This window comes from Lissotriton vulgaris, chromosome 3_1, assembly GCF_964263255.1.
Source record: "Lissotriton vulgaris chromosome 3_1, aLisVul1.2, whole genome shotgun sequence".
Taxonomy (NCBI): Eukaryota; Metazoa; Chordata; class Amphibia; order Caudata; family Salamandridae; genus Lissotriton; species Lissotriton vulgaris.
This window is the reverse complement of record NC_141689.1, coordinates 1740178224-1740191602: the sequence shown is the minus strand read 5'-3', so window position 1 is coordinate 1740191602 and position 13379 is coordinate 1740178224.

Sequence of the window (13379 nt, the reverse complement as noted above, 5' to 3'; positions counted from 1 at the left end):
ATAGCGTGGGAAGTATTCCTTTACCAATGCCTTTGCCGTGGCCAAAGCAGTATTTTCTTTTGTCTGGTAGGATTCCACCCATTTACTGAAAGCGCACACCACGACCAGGACATACTTCAAATTATTTACGTGCTCCAGCTGGATATAATCCATTTGGAGCACCTCAAAAGGCAAAGATGGTGGTGCAAAGTTTCCACTCAGAACAGGCTCCCTGCCCCCAGGAATATTGGCATTATACCATACAGGATCTAATAATGCACAAATATCCTTTGCCCCAATATGAGCTGAACCATGTGCCATTGTCACCACCACATTCACTAATGCATTAGGCAACAACCATCGCTGTTTTTCTGTCAAATCAATCCAACAATCCTCTGCATCTAACTTCCCCACTTTCTCTTTCCAGTGAGCCAACTCAATAGGGGTAGCTTCTTTCTGTATTTCTCGGACACTCTCCATGTTGTTATTAAACATCTCTGTTTCAGCCACCCACCTAGCAGAGCTAGTCACAAACATTGAGGTCACTTTGGATTTTGCAGTTTCCTTAGCTACTTGATCAGCAAAGGCATTACCTTTACCCACTGCATCAACCACTGTCTTGTGTGCACTGCATTTAACTACAGCCACCATCTCTGGTAACTCAATGCTGTCAGCAATTGCAAAATCAAGGGACCATGCTGTATTGCTGACCATGGGAAGTGAGAAAACCTCTTTCGGCCCAAAGGTGGCCAAAACTATGAGCCGCACCGAAGGCGTACTGGCTGTCAGTGTAAATATTTACTCTCAATCCTTCACTTACCTCACAGGCCCGAAGCAATGCCACTAACTCAGCTGCCTGTGCTGATTGATAGGGTACTCGAGAAGCCTCAACTACAATGTGAAGAGTAGTTATCACATATTCAGCAGTTGACGTGCCATCTGGTAATTTGAAACAAGAGCCATCGACATACAACTCCCCTTGAGGGTCAAATAGAGGATTGTCTGTCAGTTCTACAAGTCCCTTCTTCTCTTCCTCCGTCTGAAATATACAATCATGAACATCATTGTTCATTTCGTTTGAAGGGAGGGGTACTAACGTGGCAGGTTTCAGAGTGGCGCATCGTTTAATCGAAATGTGGGGAGCAAACAAAGTCAATTCATAACCTGTAAGACGCGCACTCATAAGGTGCTGGGTCTTGGTTTTGTTCAATAATGTATCCACAGCATGCAGTACCATTACTGTGAGATCCGTGTTCAGAACGAGCCCTTCCCACTGTCGACTAGCCACTGCGACCGCAGCAGTAACCCTTGAAAAGCTAGGGAGTGCTCTGGCGATGTGATCCAACACCGCCGAGAAATAGACACAAGGTCTCTGCTTACCACCAAATCCTTGTGTTAACACAGAAAGCGAGCAAACGTCCACCTCGTGTACATAAAGCATAAAAGGTTTTTGGTAGTCAGGGGTACCAAGAACGGGTGCAGAGCAAAGCGCAGATTACAAAGAGTCAAAAGCATTTTGGCAAGCATCAGTCCAGGGTAAAGGTTCATGCACATCTTTAGTGGTTAAATACAGGAGAGGTTTAGTGAGAAGGGAAAAATTAGGGATCCATTGGCGACAGTAAGAAGTTATGCCAAGAAATGCATGAACATCACGCTGAGTACGAGGTACAGACATATTAAAAATGTCAGTCACACGCTCAGGGGTTAGTCTCCTTCCCTCTTTCGACAGTAGATGACCTAGGTAGGTCACCTCCTGTCGACAATATTGGAATTTAGAAAGAGATACTTTATTGCCATTAGTCGCCAAATGAGACAATAATTGTACAGTGGCTTCCTTACAACCCTCCTCAGTATCAGAGGCCACTAACTGATCATCAACATATTGCAAAAGCACATTACCGGGGGTAGGGCCAAATCATCCAACAATGTCTTCAAAGCTTGACTATAAATACAAGGACTCTCCGTGTACCCATGGGGAGCGCGACAAAACCAGAAGCTGCGACCAGATAATGAGAAGCCGAAAATATGACGGCTATCAGGATGTATCGGAATGCTAAAAAAAACATTCTTTAAATTGATCACAGAGAAATATTTAGCAGTGGGAGGAATCATATTGAGAATAGTAGTGATGTCAGAAACCACAAGGTATTGGGGCACCACTATTTTATTAATTTCACACAATCAATCACAAAACGATAAGTATCAACATAATCAGGATCACTTCCCACAGGGGCCTTTTTTAAGATCGGTAGAATGGGGCTGTTGCATATATTAGCAGCCGTCTCCTCCACCAAACCCCTTTCGATCAAATCTTGTATGATGGAGAGCAAAGCTTTCTCGCCCGTTAGAGAAATTTTGTACTGAGGTATACGTGGAAGCTGAACATTTTGCTTCAAAGTAATAGAAACGGATGGAATCCTTAATAATCCTACATCTGTGTCTCCTGTGGCCCACAGAGTCTCTGGGAGAGCAGCAAACTCAGGAGGGAGGGGTTCATTTTTGGTGAAACACTGCAAAGTATGCTTGCCAAGGGGATTGATAGTCAAATAAACACCATCAGGTGAACAATTAATTTTTGCATGTAATTTCTTTAACAAATCCAAGCCCAATACATTTTCCCCACAATGGGAAGTCAAAAGAAACGGGGAGTCTACCGTTTCTGGACCAATTGTAAACGGAATCGGTTTGGAAATGGGGCTCACCACCGGAATTCCAGAGAATCCCACCAAAACATTATTTTGCCTGGACAGAGCAGCCCACTGGGACCAGGAAACCAGAAATAGAACTACTCATCGCACCCGTATCATCTAAAAAAAATTCAGATGTCCCCATCAAATGCGCCTTTACATAAGGACGTTGCTGATCAACGGGTACTGACACCTGGCCCCCTCTCTGTCCTTGGCTGTCCTATGTATAGGCATACCCTTTGGTTGCATCCATCGCGCAGTCCTCATTATAATACTGCCTACCTCTCAGGTTATCGAAGTAATTATTTTCTGATCCGACGTGCGTCGCCTCCACTCGTCGCATATCACTGCGATCCACACCACCTCGACCTCTTCCTCCTCCTCTCATAGCCCCATTATGAGTCAGCAACAATGGACACTGAAATCGCCAATGCCCTTCCTCCTTACAATAGGCGCCCTGGTTTATCCCCAAAACAACACCAGGCCCACTCCCTCGTCCGGTTCCCGCCCCCCTCGGGACGAACCCTCTACCACCTCTCTCTCTGCCTTGTCCTCACACAACTTGTTGTAACAACACCCGTGTCTTAAGATCTTTCGTTTTCTTTTCTGTCTTATCCTTACTCTCATGTTCTCTATGTTCGTAATATTGGGCCATACTCAATATTACCGAAGGCGTAGACGTGGTCCAGGTACTTTCAGCGGCTTGTAGCCGCGCCGAATCCTCCAGTAGCAAATTGGGCACAAAACGATTAACGAATAATCGTATTCCGCCTTCCAATGATAAATCCTGTCCACTAAAATCAATGAACACGCCTTCAAATCTAGTGGAGAAATCGGAAACGCTTTCGTCTTTCTTCTGCTTACATGTTGTCAATTTATCCCAATCCCCTTTACGAGGCGGAATTAAGGAATGCATGTAAGTAATAATACGTCCAGGTAACGCCAATAGTTCGGGTTTTGGTTTATCACCAGGCTTACATTCCTTATCCCAATCTTTTATCTGTTCCCATGTTCCGCCTAACTCCTGAACAGGGTCCTGGTCATGCACCTGATGCCATACATCAACAGGGACTAACACCGCAAAAAATAGCTCTATGTCAGCTAGGGTCATAATGGCTGAGGAAGCTGCTTCTGTGAGTTCTTTATAATAAGCCGTGGGATTCTTACGGGGGTCAGGTAGTTGTGATTTTAGCGAGAGGACTTCACTCCTCTTCCAGGGGGTGTAAACCCATTGTTCCTGCACTTGTGCCTCTACACGAGGTCTAGTCACCTCATCCTGATAATTTTTTAATTCCGGTATTTCAGGATGAAAGATAGGATGGACTTCTCGCATAGGGTGCTGAGAGTCCCATGAAGAACATTTTGGGTGCATCCGCCCTTGATAACTTAATAAAACCTCAATATTTTTGTACACTTCCTCTGGTCTAAGTTAAGACTTATGAGCCCCGTCCCGAATATCATACATCACTTGGGGGGCCATCCCTCCTGCAAAACACTGTTCCCATAAAGTAAGAAGACATGTGGGCATGTGTTTCAGGGCATGTTGCTGCATAACAGGCTCAAAGTCTCGAAGCGTGCTCCATATATCAGTTATAGTATAAAGAGGCTGTCGCATCCACTGGGATGACTGATTTTCAATCATCTGTTTCTTGTTTAATCCTACAGTTGAACGAGTAAACAACTTTCATGTGTTGAAATCCCGCGGAGCACGAGCTGGAGTTGAAACAGCTAAGGATGGGGTCGTGCTCGCGGAATGGGAAGCCCACGCAAGGGTATGGGGAGACAAAACTGCTGTGGACATAACCGAAGATGGCAATGTAACAGACCATAAGGTAGCCGTCTCAGACACAGAGGGAGCTAAAACAGGGGACGTTCCTGGAGAGACAGGGTAAGAGGAAACAACAGTGGCAGAGGCTGAAAGGAAATGTACTGGAGTTGGGGGTACAACAGGATATATACGTTGTGGAGCATAAGGTGGAGGGGGACGAGTATCCAATAAATTCTCCAACTCATCCTCCGCTTCAATCCTAACCACATAGGTCTTATCCACTTGCAATCTAAATTGCCTATCTGCACAATCAATCCCCTGTTTGGTTTGAGCTTTATCATAAGCAATCACTCAATCAATCAACCATTTGTAGAGCGAGCTACATACCCGTGAGGGTCTCAAGGGGCTGGGGAGGGGGGGCCTCTACTGCGTAATCGTCTGACCTCCCTTCATTCTGCAGACTTTCTCCTCCCGTATACATCTACGCTTTGCTTCCTTCTGCCATAGGTTTAGGGAATCAAACATTGAATGGCGACTACATTTAGAAAACAATCAATCCTGCAGAAACTATATATTTTTCTCATCAAAAGACCCGGTTAAAGGCCTTTGCAACTCTACATTATCCTTAGTATATTTATGCCATAGTGTATTAAACAAGAGAGGTGTAATACCATGCTTTACATACATATCATAACTCGGGCTGCCCTCAGGTGGGGCAGGTTGACTTTCAGCCAAGCTCGTATCATTAGGGCGGCAACAACATCCAAAACAAATCAATTTGCTAACACGCGGCATAATGATTGTTGTCACGTATTCCTCATTCAATCATAAAAACATACTTCCAAACATGGCCATGTTCAAACATTCACAAAATATTCAAACTCACTCTTATTCAAACATACATAGAACATTAATATATGTACATACAAAGATATTCAAAACAACATGTCTCTTTTCTGTCTTTCCAAACAAAGAACAGAGCCCGTCGACTCCTGTTCATGGAGAAATAATCAATTTAGATTCCAGACCAATAAATACCAAAATCAAGCAGTCCAAAGACTACCAAGAGACCTTTGGACAGGTATAACCACAGACTGTCCTACAGACCATCCTGCAGTCTTCCTGGTTCACCCTTGGGACTATTCTGACTAAGCCTGCTTCCTTAGCACCACTTCAAATATGCCCCCAAGGCTACCCAGGTACAACCACAGGCCTTTCCGAGACCAGTCCGGCCGGGAGCGCACCACACGAGCCACACCAGGGCATCCGATCGGCATCTCTATTGCTCACAAAACAAGTCCGTGAAGCATCTACCCGTGCAGCCACAATGCTGCCCCATCAGACCCCCAAAATTCTCTGTGGCACACCGACCACCAAATCCTACACAGTTAACTGCTTCAAAAGCACTGCTCAACAGCGCGTTCCAAAAGACATCAAAAACAATCCACTCACCTGGTGCACGCAGGTACAATTGCGTATTCTACACTACCAACTCCTGAAGACCAACATGGTCAGTTCCGGGGTTACGCCTGTAGGACTCCGGCGAAGGGTCACTAGCAGCTGGGGCATTTTGATCGCGAGAGCCGAGTGAGTCAAAACATTTTCGGTCCGTCCACCTGCTCGACCAGAGCTCCCCTTCTTTGTCCTTTCTACCCGGTTACGGGGAGGACGACCCTATCACGGAGTCCCATCAGAGTCGCCAACTGAAGTACCAAAAAAATAACATAAAGGGCTATACCTACCAATAACCCCAATCCCATTGCGAAATAATAAGTCAGTTGGCAGTTAAGAAAGTTCAATCATTTATTAAGCAAAAATACTCTATAGAGGAGCCTCACCAACCCTCACCCATCAGGTGCGCGGAGAAGACTGTTGCCTCGCATTCAAACATGAGGTTATATACTTTTCAGTTCAACACATATAATCACTGTAAAAGGAAAAACACCAGTTGGCCCTCGGGCTCCAGGGAAGGACCATATATGGCACACATGATTAGTTCAAAGCTTAACTATTTATTACTGGGAAGGTCAGGAGGAGGGGTGACTCCCTTTCGTCTTGGTGCCCGGGAGTGTAGGCACGGCGCCAGGAATGCGCTTATTGCACCCAAAGTCAGATGCAACCTTGAGTCTCAGGACAGTCGAGTATACAGCCTATGTTCAGCTGCTCCCAGTAATTCAGATGTGCTGGGGCTTGACAACTGCCGGAGACTAACACGTGATCACAGCCCATGTACGAGCTTAGGATCGGACAATGGCATCTGTATGGTTCTCGGCCTACTCTGTTAGCAATAGATACGCAAAGAGCGGATAAACGTTTCCCCCTGCAAGCGCATATAAAATATATACATATAGTTTTAGCAAAAGAGGGTACGTATAGATGCATCATGCTAACACAATATAGGTCCCATACTCCTTATGCATGGGAAATCTATTTTTTATCCCTCAGGTGAACAAGATATGGCAGTTACAAGAGAAGTGAAAAATACATTTTGTATTAAGAAAATAAATATCTGTTGATACACATAATTAAACATTTTGGGCACTCGGAATTCTCAATTTTGCAAATTTGGGCCTGTGTTTTAAATATGCCAATGTTATGGCTAAGTTCCAATTTGCAAAATGCATTTTTAAGTACTTCTGATTGTAGTGCCATTTGACAAATCAGGACACTACTTAGCACACACTTAACATCTTTTGGCTTATCTTGATATGTCGATTTTTGTGATGACAAGGGGCACATTTTAAAGGAAAGAACATTTTTCAAGTGTTAACTTTGGCATCATTTAATGAACCTGAATAAAATCTGAAGCCCATTTAGCAAGTCCAGTGCTGGTGCCTTAGGCCAGGCCAAAATCCAGAGTTTTCTGCATACAGATGAAAGCCATACACAGATGTTTCAATAGGAAAGGAGCAAAAGACAACCTGACAATGTGAACAGATCCTGATACTCACTGACGTAGGCCACATGCAGCTGTAATGGTTGCATTGCGGGTGGGTGCAATGACGGTTGTTGCAAGTCCTGTGCCTCGAGGCCACTGTGCATAGCCAAAGTTGTGTGCAGCTGGCTCTGTGTGCCAGGGGCTGGATGGTTGGTTTGAACATACATGGCTATGCCATGTGCCCAGAACCTGCTACTTATGGCTGAAGAGTGCAGCTGATTTGAGTTGGATGGGAGCTGGTGCTTGGTTGAACTGCCTTGTCACTCAGGGGTTGCTGCACATGACCAAAGGTTGTGTGCAGATAGTTTGGTGAAATGTTGACTGAGAGCAGTGCCTGGCTACAGGCTAGTTCTTTCATGCCGATGTCACAGGTGCAGCCAAAGACCATGTGCTAGTTGAGATGGATTAGAGGATGGGTACCGGGCCTGACCAAAGGCCCGGTCCCTGGCTTTGCCCTTGCCGCACACATCGCAAGTTCCTGTTCAGTTGGTTATGCCCATTGATTTGGTCCAGGCTCTGAAGTTACTATCAGCTATACATGGCCGGTGCACAGAAGATATATGCCTTATGACGGGCATAATTTAGTTTATATATTTAGAAGACCTCAAAAATGAGCTAAAATAGAGTGATGGTTAACTATTCAGAAGATAAAAACAATTGTTGAAACTGCTCCAACTCCATAAAAAAACTTTAGTTGAAGAGATACTATTAATGCCTTTAATTAATAACCTACATTCAACCGAAATTCAGCATTTATGGTTAGCAACTCAACCACAAATCAATTTCCAGTGTACTGCGCATGAGCTCACACAAGAGATCATACATAACATCACAAAATATATCACTTATGAAATTTCTTATCACCTCAGCATTAACATATTTGACTACATCACTCTGGACAGCCAAGGAAGTGTTACCCTGTTACAATTAATGACAGCTTTGATTCAAAATGCAACATTTCTAAACATTGCAACTTTAACTTCAGCCGGTTCTACTCTGAAGGTGAAACGGTTATGAACCTTGAAATCACTATTGCCATATCAAAAGGGCTAGAATCTAATGTCTGCCTTTCAACCTGCTGCTGATCCGGGGGAAGTTGTGTAAATGTTGAGTCTATTTTGGTTATTTTGAAAAGGAGCTGGGTCTAGATGGTGTCTGGATGAAGGGCCTGATGGACGGCCAGGTCCTGCATTCAGCCCTCTCTTCTCACAACTGAAGGATTTACACAAAGGCAATGTTCCATGGATGGCCTGAAGGCCAAGCCCTGTGTTCAAACCATGCTACACATATCTGAAGGTGATGCAGAATGAGTTATGCACATACTTGGGTGAAGCTTGAGTGATATGTTATAACAATAAACAACAGAACATAACAAGCCAATCTCATTAAATACCACAACATACACAAAGGAACAGACAATCGGGCGACCCTAGCAATGTCACAATGTTAAACCTGAGGTGATATGTCATCTCAGCAGTGCTGTCATTGATTATGCCATTTGCAATTTCATGTGCAACAACATGTATGACGTCATGAACTAGTTATGGCTGCATTGCGGAACACAATGTCAGGTTTTCGGCTAAGACTGCACATAAAACAGTCAGGAAACGTATGGGGAAGCTGGGATTTTCATCTAGAATTTCCTACTCATCTCTAGAATTCCAAACCAGGTTGACTGAACCTTTTTCCCTGTTGTAGAAGAATAAAGGGAAGATTTACAACAGCTTTGAACAACTTCACCATCAAATCCAGATTAAACTTAAATGACCAATGACTACGAACTGAAGTTTCAAAGGTTTATTACAAAGCCAAAAATAGTTGGACATACAAACATCTCAGCAAGAGGTTCAGAAAATAAACTGGCCCTAATACAAACATAATTCTACTCAGGATTCTCAGACGATTCAGAATAAAAAGCAAAGTCAATTCAAATAACATTCGTCAACAAAGAACAGTCCCAGCTTGAAGTTTGGACTGCATTTACAAAAAGAAAAAGAAAGTGATTAGTCTGTCCCTACACTATTCTAAGGTGTCATCCCTACATAACATTCCCATCAGACAAGAGTAAAGGTGTCAGCGGTGAAGACTTCCATGGGAGTACATTCACTTTCTTCCGGCAAATAGTCCACTTTCGAGCTCGTTCTAAGATGCTCCTTCTTACACCCCAATCTGCCCTAAGTTTCCCCAGACTCTCTCTCTACAGCTTTCAACATCCTGCTCTGTCTGTTCCCTAACTAAGATCTGCTCTACACCCTTGGAAGCTGTCCCTAATATAAAAAAATCCCAAAAACAGTCGACACGCCCAGAGGTACACCCCTCTGGCAGGTGAAGATTTTCAGATTTTTCCAGTATGGCACCTTTCCATCCAGCGTCCGTTGGTGTGTCCTTGGGTCCCAGGCACCTTCCTCGCTAAATGTTGCACTCCCAAATTCTTTGGCAGCTTTTCTCCATCCGCGCCAACTATCCTAACTCCTAAACATTGGACCCTTCTACCTAAAGAGCCTTGTGGCCTTGCACCTGCAAGCTGAAATACATGGGAACATCTCTACAAACATTCAAAGTTACAATTCAACATTTTGCTGAGGACAGCTTCTTCCCCGAAGAGAGAAAATCTTTCCTTCTCGACTAAAGCTAACAAAAGAAAATACAGTTAGGCCTCTACTGGCTTTAACATGTCCAAGGCCTTTGCACGTTTAAAGACATTTCTAATACAACATGACATTACATTTCACCACTATGGAGCATTAATCCTGCTTTCAATGTAAGCACTACCTTTCATATTAGAAGCCTATATTAATTCACTCCTTAATAAGCATGTATACATTTCAAAAGCATTTCATTAGTAATACAACATTCCACATATGATTATACTACTACATTAGTCTCTGGTTAATAAACACATCCATATATATTGTGCTGATTCTCAGCCTAACATTGTAAGTCTAAACTACATTAGTAGACCCTCTAAATATGTGGGTGCTGACTACTCTGGATTATTGTGCACCCCTACAAATTTCAAAATAACATGGCGCTCTCTCACGTACCACATGGAAGAGGTGAAAAATGAGGCACTGGCAGTGGTGTAACAAAACGTGAGGGGCACCCCTCCAAGATATTCTGAAGGGGCCACTCACACTCACATCAGTAGGGGCTGATAGGTGCCCCCTCCAGTATGGGTAAGCCTGGGGCCCTCTACGCACTGCAGGGGCTACATGGGCCTTTGTTACGCCCCTAGACCGTGGAGACTGCAGTCATGGAGGACAAAAGCTTCCAGGGTCAGGTCTGAAACATGGAAGAAAACAGCAGGTCTGGGAGCACACCGCTGACCTATCAAGCAAGGTTCGCCACTGGCATTCTGGCTAATGCAGTCTCTGGTAGTTTGCCTCGTAGTAGTGTTATCGAGTGTTTCGCCAAGGTTGGCGCAAATGTGCTGATCTCTAGACACCGGTGTTTCAGGTTCATTAACCTTCGTCAGTAGAGATTACAGACTAGTTTTAGGGGTTTGCTGGATAGGTTGCCGAAATCATCTCAGGTCTGGTACCGCTCACTGGCGCGCAGGGCATCAACCACGAGCTCGTCAGCTCCATGACTCACGGGAGTCCATTAGAAGAAAACAGCAGGTCTGGGAGCACACCGCTGACCTATCAAGCAAGGTTCGTCCCTGGCATTCTGGGTAATGCAGTCTCTGGTAGCTTGCCTCGTAGTAGTGTTATCGAGTGTTTCGCCAAGGTTGGCGCAAATGTGCTGATCTCTAGACACCGGTGTTTCAGGTTCATTAACCTTCGTCAGTAGAGATTACGGACTAGTTTTAGGGGTTTGCTGGACAGGTTGCCGAAATCATCTCAGGTCTGGTACCGCTCACTGGCGCGCAGGGCATCAACCACGAGCTCGTCAGCTCCATGGCTCACGGGAGTCCATTAGAAGAAAACAGCCGGTCTGGGAGCACACCGCTGACCTATCAAGCAAGGTTCGCCCCTGGCATTCTGGGTAATGCAGTCTCTGGTAGTTTGCCTCGTAGTAGTGTTATCGAGTGTTTCGCCAAGGTTGGCGCAAATGTGCTGATCTCTAGACACCGGTGTTTCAGGTTCATTAACCTTCGTCAGTAGAGATTACAGACTAGTTTTAGGGGTTTGCTGGATAGGTTGCCGAAATCATCTCAGGTCTGGTACCGCTCACTGGCGCGCAGGGCATCAACCACGAGCTCGTCAGCTCCATGACTCACAGGAGTCCATTAGAAGAAAACAGCAGGTCTGGGAACACACCGCTGACCTATCAAGCAAGGTTCGCCCCTGGAATTCTGGGTAATGCAGTCTCTGGTAGTTGCTTGATAGGTCAGCGGTGTGCTCCCAGACCTGCTGTTTCTTCAAATGGACTCCTGTGAGTCATGGAGCTGACGAGCTCGTGGTTGATGCCCTGCGCGCCGGTGAGCGGTACCAGACCTGAGACGATTTCGGCAACCTATTCAGCAAACCCCTAAAACTAGTCTGTAATCTCTACTGACGAAGGTTAATGAACCTGAAACACCGGTGTCTAGAGATCAGCACATTTGCGCCAACCTTGGCGAAACACTCGATAACACTTCTACGAGGCAAACTACCAGAGACTGCATTACCCAGAATGCCAGGGGCGAACCTTGCTTGATAGGTCAGCGGTGTGCTCCCAGACCTGCTGTTTTCTTCTAATGGACTCCTGTGAGTCATGGAGCTGACAAGCTTGTGGTTGATGCCCTGTGCGCCAGTGAGCGGTACCAGACCTGAGATGATTTCGGCAACCTATCCAGCAAACCCCTAAAACTAGTCTGTAATCTCTACTGACGAAGGTTAATGAACCTGAGCTACCGGTGTCTAGAGATCAGCACATTTGCGCCAACCTTGGCGAAACACTCGATAACACTACTACGAGGCAAACTACCAGAGACTGCATTACCCAGAATGCCAGGGGCGAACCTTGCTTGATAGGTCAGTGGTGTGCTCCCAGACCTGCTGTTTCTTCAAATGGACTCCCGTGAGTCATGGAGCTGACGAGCTCGTGGTTGATGCCCTGCGCGCCGGTGAGCGGTACCAGACCTGAGACGATTTCGGCAACCTATTCAGCAAACCCCTAAAACTAGTCTGTAATCTCTACTGACGAAGGTTAATGAACCTGAAACACCGGTGTCTAGAGATCAGCACATTTGCGCCAACCTTGGCGAAACACTCGATAACACTTCTACGAGGCAAACTACCAGAGACTGCATTACCCAGAATGCCAGGGGCGAACCTTGCTTGATAGGTCAGCGGTGTGCTCCCAGACCTGCTGTTTCTTCAGGTCTGAAACATGCTGCCCCAGACACCAGGGGGCAGATACTTCACTCCCAGGTCAGAGAGGGCAGAGCCCTCTAAAGAGTTAGTAGAAGCAGAAGAAACTTCCTATCAACAAGGGTTGTTTCTAGTCCTTTGCTTGGCATTATTGTTCTCACCTGCGATTCCATTCCCTCACCTTTGTTGTTTTCCCCTTTGTTGGTTCCCTCAGTCTCTCTCCTCCCTCTTCCTTGCACTGATCCTTGTATTTATTTTGGACTGACCCTGACATTTGACTCGGCTACTGCTATTTTTTAATCTGCTCCAGTTATTTCCTCTAATTTGGCGACTAAGAATCTGCTTCTGACCTGGCTTCGAATTTCCCTTTTTTGGTTTCAGAACTCCATTTCTATTTTCTGGTGGGGAGTAGTGCTATGAACCGTAGGTTCTCAAGACAGTTTCTGTGTTTGCTTGGGGCCTAGTTACAGTGACGCCTCCCCTCACACTGGGTAAGCTAAGCTTCATCAAGGATTTCCATAGTACTTACCTGTTTAGGCACCATCTTATGTTATCAGATGCTCACTGTCTTTTATTTTCTCTCTTGACTGAGTCGTATTGTACCTCTGTGAAGCCGATCCATCCTGAGATGCTGAACCATCCTGACATCCAGCTTGAAACCAGTAATGTTCTTTCTCTATCTCGTATCCTTCACTCCTTCTTCCCCTTTT